At 41.5% G+C, this 7,705-nt stretch overlaps 1 non-coding gene across 1 annotated transcript; it reads right to left on the reverse strand.

The window, feature by feature from the left end:
* Positions 1-5,114: 5,114 nt before the first annotated feature.
* On the reverse strand, positions 5,115-5,218 carry LOC130952363 (small nucleolar RNA R71). Its single transcript, XR_009074544.1, has one exon. It is a non-coding gene; the product is annotated as a small nucleolar RNA R71 (small nucleolar RNA).
* Between the last annotated feature and the right edge of the window lie 2,487 nt (positions 5,219-7,705).

Raw genomic sequence — 7,705 nt, forward strand, 5'->3', positions numbered from 1 at the left:
CCGTTTTGTGTCAAATCTATTTAGAAATGAAATTGGATCCGGGATGTCCATGCCGTTCGAAGAACGGGTGAAAAATGATTTAAAATGAGAAAGTTATGTCCGTTGGAAGATTGGGGTTTAAATCTGTGAATTCTGCAGCTTTTAACTTAGAAAACTTTTAGCAGAATGACCCTTTGCGCGTGGGCGCACTTGGCGCGTACGCGCAGTTCTTCCAAAAAGCGCCATCCACGCGTGTGCGTGATGTGCGCGGGCGCGCCGATTGTACTGCACCCAATGCCCAGCTATTTTCCAGAGAGTTGTGCCAGAACTGTGCCAGCTTTGTGCCTGGGGCACGAGAGCACCCACGCGTACGCGTGGTTGACGCGTGCGCGTCGCTTGGCTATTTTTCAATCCACGCGTTAGCGTGCATGACGGTGATATGCCTATTTTTCGCTTGGCTAGTTTTCGAGGCCATGCACGCGTGCGCGTGGAGTGCGCGTACGCGTGGCCCTGTTTTCATTCCAAAGTTGATTTTTGAGTTCTAAAAGCCAAATCTCATACTTCTAAGCCTCCGATCTCACCCCTTATGTGTTAAATCATTATGATATGCCTATCAATGAGAAAAGTGTTAGGGGATGTGGTAACTTGCGAGTGAAGCAAGGGGAAAAGTTATGATCAATGATGATCAACGATGATTATATGAGATATGGAGGATGACGGTGGGAGTACCGTGTATGCCATGAGCCGAAGGGTTATATTTATTGATAAATGGCTGGTTCTTGATTGGACCGTGAGCCGGATGGCTGAGTTATTGCCGGGTCACGGCAAAGCCATGATTGATTATGGCTGAGAATAATTGCATATATGATTAATGAATGAATGTGTTAAATGGATAATAATGGAAGATGTTGAAATGTGATGTGTAACCCCGGGTAGTAGGCAGTGGCGTTGTCCACTTGCTCCGGGTGTGAGACGAAAAAGGATGTTTATGATAAATGGGTTTAATTATGGAGTTTTGAATGAATGTATTTATGATACCTGGGTAGTAGTAAGGGTTGTGGTTCGTCCCACTTGCTCCAGGTTAATGTTTGAGATTTGATAACAATGAGGATTGATAATATGAATTGAGATTGAATGAATATATGTTTAAGATACCTGGGCAGTAGCAAGGGTTGTGGTTCGTCCCGCTTGCTCCGGGTTAATGCTTAAGATACCTGGGCAGTAGCAAGGGTTGTGGTTCGTCCTACTTGCTCCAGGTAAGAGATTGTGAAACCTGGGCAGTAGCAAGGGTTGTGGTTCGTCCCACTTGCTCCAGGTCAGAGATTGTGACGCCTGGGTAGTAGCGGTAGTAGTGGTGAATTGATGAGCGGATAATTTGTACACTTTTTGGCATTGTTTTTAGTATATTTTTAGTAGTTTGAGTTGAGTTTTTAGTATATTTTTATTAGTTTTTAGTTAAAATTCACTTTTCTGGACTTTACTATGAGTTTGTGTATTTTTCTGTGATTTCAGGTATTTTCTGGCTGAAATTGAGGGATCTGAGCAAAAATCTGATTCAGAGACTGAAAAGGACTGTAGATCCTGTTGGATTCTGACCTCCCTGCACTCGAAGTGGATTTTCTGGAGCTACAGAAGCCCAATTGGCGCGCTCTCAACGGCGTTGGAAAGTAGACATCCTGGGCTTTCCAGAAATATATGATAGTTCATACTTTGCCCAAGATTTGATGGCCCAAACCGGCGTTCAAAATCACCCTCAGAAATTCCAGCGTTAAACGCCGGAACTGGCACCTAAATGGGAGTTAAACGCCCAAACTGGCATAAAAGCTGGCGTTTAACTCCAAGGAGAGTCTCTACACGAAAATGCTTCATTGCTCAGCCCAAGCACACACCAAGTGGGCCCGGAAGTGGATTTTTATGTCATTTACTCATTCCTAGGCTACTAGTTTTCTATAAGTAGGACCTTTTACTATTGTATTAGGGGATCTGATCTTTGGAACCTTTTCTTTAGATCTTTTGATCACTTTGGGAGGCTGGCCATTCGGCCATGCCTAGACCTTGTTCTTATGTATTTTCAACGGTGGAGTTTCTACACACCATAGATTAAGGTGTGGAGCTCTGCTGTACCTCGAGTATTAATGCAATTACTATTGTTCTTCTATTCAATTCCGCTTGTTCTTTGTCCAAGATATCACTTGTTCTTCAACTTGATGAATGTGATGATCCGTGACACTCATCATCATTCTCACCTATGAACAAAGTGACTGACAACCACTCTTGTTCTACAAGCATCTGAGGCTCTAGTGTTTATCTCTTGGACTCCTGATAACACGATGCATGGTTGATCGCCTGACAACCGAGTGCTCGCCTGACAAACGAGCCAGCCATTCCGTGAGATCAGAGTCTTCGTGGTATAGGCGAGAACTGATGGCGGCATTCAAGAGAATCCGGAAGGTCTAACCTTGTCTGTGGTATTCTGAGTAGGATTCAATGATTGAATGACTGTGACGTGCTTCAAACTCCTAGCAGGCGGGGCGTTAGTGACAGACGCAAAAGGATCGATGGATTTTATTCCGGCCTGACCGCGAACTGACAGCTGATTACCCATGCTGTGACAGAGCATAGGCGACGTTTTCACTGAGAGGATGGGAGGTAGCCACTGACAACGGTGAAACCCTTGCATAAGCTTGCCATGGAAAGGAGTAAGAAGGATTGGATGAAGACAGTAGGAAAGCAGAGAGACGGAAGGGAAAGCATCTTCATACACTTATCTGAAGCTCTCACCAATGATATACATAATTATCTCTATCTTTATCTTTATGCTTTATTCGTATATCACCATACCCATTTGAGTCTGCCTGACTAAGATTTACAAGGTGACCATAGCTTGCTTCATACCAACAATCTCCGTGGGATCGACCCTTACTCGCGTAAGGTATTACTTGGATGACCCAGTGCACTTGCTGGTTAGTTGTGCGAAGTTGTGTTTATGCCATGGTATTGAGCACCAAGTCTTTGGAGCCATTACCGGGGATTGTTTGTGTAAAAGTATTGTTCACAATTTTGTGCACCAAGTTTTTGGCGCCGTTGCCGGGGATTGTTCGAGTATGGACAACTGACGGTTCATCTTGTTGCTTAGATTAGGTATTTTTTTTTCAGAGTTCTTAAGAATGAATTCTAGTGTTTCAAGGTGATGTTCTTATCATCACCCAAGCTGATTGATCTTCATCAATTTAGCTCTTGAATGCAATGTCCTGCTGAAGCTTGGCTAGCTATGTCTAATTCCTTTAGACTAAAGCTTTAGACTAGCATTGCATGATTCCTGGAATTCTCATTAAGAATTTTGATATCTTTATTTTCTTTTCTACTTAAATTTTCGAAAAAAAAAGCACAAAAAAATTTACAAAATCATAAAATCCAAAAAATTTCTTGTTTGAGTCTAGTGTCTCATTTTAAGTTTGGTGTCAATTGCATGCATTCATTCATGTGTCTCAAGGATCTTCAAGATGTTATTGATGATTTCTTACTCTAATCTTTAAATTCTTTTGACTTGAGTGTTTATATGTCTCATATGCATTCTCATTTTGTTAGTGCCAGCAGTATACAAACTGCTAAGTTTTGTGTCTTGCATGCATTGTTATTTGATTTTAGTTGCATTTTGATTATTAAAAAATCCAAAAATATTTTTAATTTGTGTCTTCTCAAGTCAATAATACAGAGAATTGAAGATTCAGAACATACAGCAGAGGAATTGCACAGAAAAAGCTGGGCGTTCAAAACGCCCAGTGAAGAAGGACAGACTGGCGTTTAAACGCCAGCCAGGGTACCTGGTTGGGCGTTTAACGCCCAAAAGGGTAGAGTTTTGGGCGTTAAACGCCAGAATGTGCACCATTCTGGGCGTTTAACGCCAGGATGGCACAAGAGGGAGGATTTTGTTTTCAAATCAATTTTTTTTCAAGTTTTCAAAGTTTTTCAAAATCAAATCTTTTTCAAATCATATCTTTTCAATCAAATGTTTTCAAAATCAATTTCTTTCCTTTTTCAAAGATACTTGCTAACAATTAATGATTTGATTGAACATTTCAAGTATGTTGCCTTTTCTGTTGAGAAAGGTTTAATGTTTCAATCATATCTTTTCTTGTTAGGCAAGTCATTAATTTTTAAAATCAAATCTTTTTAAAATTGTTTTCAAATCATATCTTTTCAATCACATATTTTTTTAAAACCAATCATATCTTCTTAACCTCATCTTTTTCAAAATAGTTTTCAATCAAATCTTTTTGATTTCTAATTTCAAATTCTTTTTCAAAACTCACTTGATCTCTTTCCCACTCTTGGTTTTCAAAAATTAATTAGTGTTTTTCAAAATGTTTTTAAAATCTTTTACTTAATTTTCGAAAATTACTTCCCTTCTTCTCACATCCTTCTATTTATGGACTAACACTATTCCTTAATGCAAAATTCGAACTCCATCTTCTTTGATAAGTTCGAATTTTCTACTTCTTCCTTCTATTTTTCTTTTCCTCTGACACCTCAAGGAATCTCTATACTGTGACATAGAGGATTTCATATTTTCTTGTTCTCTTCTCTTTCATATGAGCAGGAACAAAGATAAAGGCATTCTTGTTGAAGCTGACCCTGAACCTGAGAGGACCTTGAAGCGAAAGCTAAGAGAAGCTAAGGCACAACTCTCTGTTGAGGACCTGACCGAATTCTTCAAAGAAGAAGAAGACATGGCAGCCGAAAACAACAACAATGCCAACAATGCAAGGAAGGTGCTGGGTGACTTTACTGCACCTACTCCCGATTTCTATGGGAGAAGCATCTCTATCCCTGCCATTGGAGCAAACAACTTTGAGCTTAAGCCTCAATTAGTTTCTCTAATGCAACAGAATTGCAAGTTCCATGGACTTCCATTGGAAGATCCTCATCAGTTTTTAGCTGAATTCTTGCAAATCTGTGACACAGTCAAGACTAATGGGGTTGACCCTGAGGTCTACAGACTGATGCTGTTCCCTTTTGCTGTAAGAGACAGAGCTAGACTATGGTTGGACTCTCAACCTAAAGAAAGCCTGGACTCATGGGAAAAGCTAGTCAATGCCTTCTTGGCAAAGTTCTTTCCACCTCAAAAATTGAGTAAGCTTAGAGTGGAAGTCCAAACCTTCAGACAGAAGGATGGAGAATCCCTCTATGAAGCTTGGGAAAGATACAAACAATTGATCAGAAAATGTCCATCTGACATGCTTTCTGAATGGAGCATCATAGGTATTTTCTATGATGGTCTCTCTGAACTGTCCAAGATGTCTTTGGAAAGCTCTGCTGGAGGATCTCTTCATATGAAGAAGACGCCTACAGAGGCTCAAGAGCTAATTGAAATGGTTGCAAATAACCAATTCATGTACACTTCTGAAAGGAATCCTGTGAACAATGGGACAAATCAGAAGAAAGGAGTTCTTGAGATTAATACTCTGAATGCCATATTGGCTCAGAACAAGATATTGACTCAACAAGTCAATTTGATTTCTCAAAGTCTGTCTGGAATGCAAAATGCACCAAGCAGTACTAAGGATGCTTCATCTGAAGAAGAAGCCTATGATCCTGAGAACCCTTCAATGGAAGAGGTGAATTACCTAGGAGAACCCTATGGAAACACCTATAATTCTTCATGGAGAAATCACCCAAATTTCTCATGGAAGAATCAAGAAAGACCTCAACAAGGTTTTAACAACAATAATGGCGGAAGAAACAGGTTTAGCAATGGCAAGCCTTTTCCATCATCTTCTCAGCAACAGACAGAGAATTCTAAGCAGAACCCCTCTGACTTAGCAACTATGGTCTCTGATCTAATCAAAACCACTCAAAGTTTCATAACTGAAACAAGGTCCTCCATTAGGAATTTGGAGGCACAAGTGGGACAGCTGAGCAAGAAAATTACTGAACTCCCTCCTAGTACTCTCCCAAGCAATACAGAAGAAAATCCAAAAGGAGAGTGCAAGGCCATCAACATGGCCTAATTTGGAGAGGAAGGAGAGGAAGTGAACGCCACTGAGGAAGGCCTCAATGGGCGTGCACTAGCCTCCACAGAGTTCCCTAATGAGGAACCATGGGAATCTGAGGCTCAAAATGAGACCATAGGGATCCCACTGGATTTACTTCTGCCATTCATGAGCTCTGATGAGTATTCTTCCTCTGAAGAGGATGAGTATGTCACTGAAGAGCAAGTTGCTAAATACCTTGGAGCAATCATGAAGCTAAATGACAAGTTATTTGGAAATGAGACTAGGGAGGATGAACTCCCTTTGCTCACCAAAGAACTGGATGACTTGTCTAGGCAGAAATTACCTCAAAAGAAACAAGATCCTGGGAAGTTTTCAATACCTTGTACCATAGGCACCATGACCTTCAAAAAGGCTCTGTGTGACTTAGGGTCAAGTGTAAACCTCATGCCTCTCTCTGTAATGGAGAAGCTAGGGATCTTTGAGGTGCAAGCTGCAAGAATCTCATTAGAGATGGCAGACAACTCAAGAAAACAAGCTCATGGACTTGTAGAGGATGTTTTGGTGAAGATTGAAGACCATTACATCCCTGCTTATTTTATAGTCCTAGAGACTGGGAAGTGCATGGATGAAACCATCATCCTTGGCAGACCCTTCCTAGCCACAGCAAAGGCTGTGATTGATGTTGATGGAGGTGAACTGATCATTCAAGTGAATGAAGAATCCTTTGTGTTTAAGGCTCAAGGATATCCCTCTGTCATCATGGAGAAGAAGCATGAAGAGCTTCTCTCAAATCAGAGTCAAGCAGAGCCCCCACAGCCAAACTCTAAGTTTGGTGTTGGAAGGCCACAACCAAACTCTAAGTTTGGTGTTGAACCCCCACATTCAAACTCTAAGTTTGGTGTTGGGAGGTTCCAACATTGCTCTGAGCATTTGTGAGGCTCCATGAGAGCCCTCTGTCAAGCTACTGACATTAAAGAAGCGCTTGTTGGGAGGCAACCCAATGTTATATTTTATATATTTTCTTTTGTTATTTTGTAGGTTGATGATCATGAGAAGTCACAAAATCAATTGAAAAAGCAAAAACAGAATGAAAAACAGGAAGAAAAATAGCACACCCTGGAGGAAGAACTTACTGGCATTTAAACGCCAGTAAGGCTAGCAGTTGGGCGTTTAACGCCCAGTCTGGCACCATTCTGGGCGTTTAACGCCAGAAAGGGGCACCAGACTGGCGTTAAACGCCAGGAAAGGGCAAGAACCTGGCGTTAAACGCCAGGAATGGGCACCAGCCCGGCGTTTAACGCCAGAATTGGCTCAAAACGTGATTTTGAATGCCATTTGGTGCAGGGATGACTTTTCCTTGACACCACAGGATCTGTGGACCCCACAGGATCCCCACCAACCCCACCACTCTCTCTCCCTTCTTCACCCCTTCATTTTCACACAACCTAAACACCACTTCTCCCTCTCCTCCATTTCTTCTTCTTCTACTCTCTTCTTTCTTCTTTTGCTCGAGGACGAGCAAACCTTTTAAGTTTGGTGTGGTAAAAGCATTGCTTTTTGTTTTTCCATAACCATTTATGGCATCCAAGGCCGGAGAAACCTCTAGAAAGAGGAAAGGGAAGGCAAAAGCTTTCACCTCCGAGTCATGGGAGATGGAGAGATTCATCTCAAGGGCGCATCAAGACCACTTCTATGAAGTTGTAGCCTTGAAGAAGGTGATCCCTGAGATC

This window comes from Arachis stenosperma, chromosome 9 (assembly GCF_014773155.1).
Source record: "Arachis stenosperma cultivar V10309 chromosome 9, arast.V10309.gnm1.PFL2, whole genome shotgun sequence".
Lineage (NCBI taxonomy): Eukaryota > Viridiplantae > Streptophyta > Magnoliopsida > Fabales > Fabaceae > Arachis > Arachis stenosperma.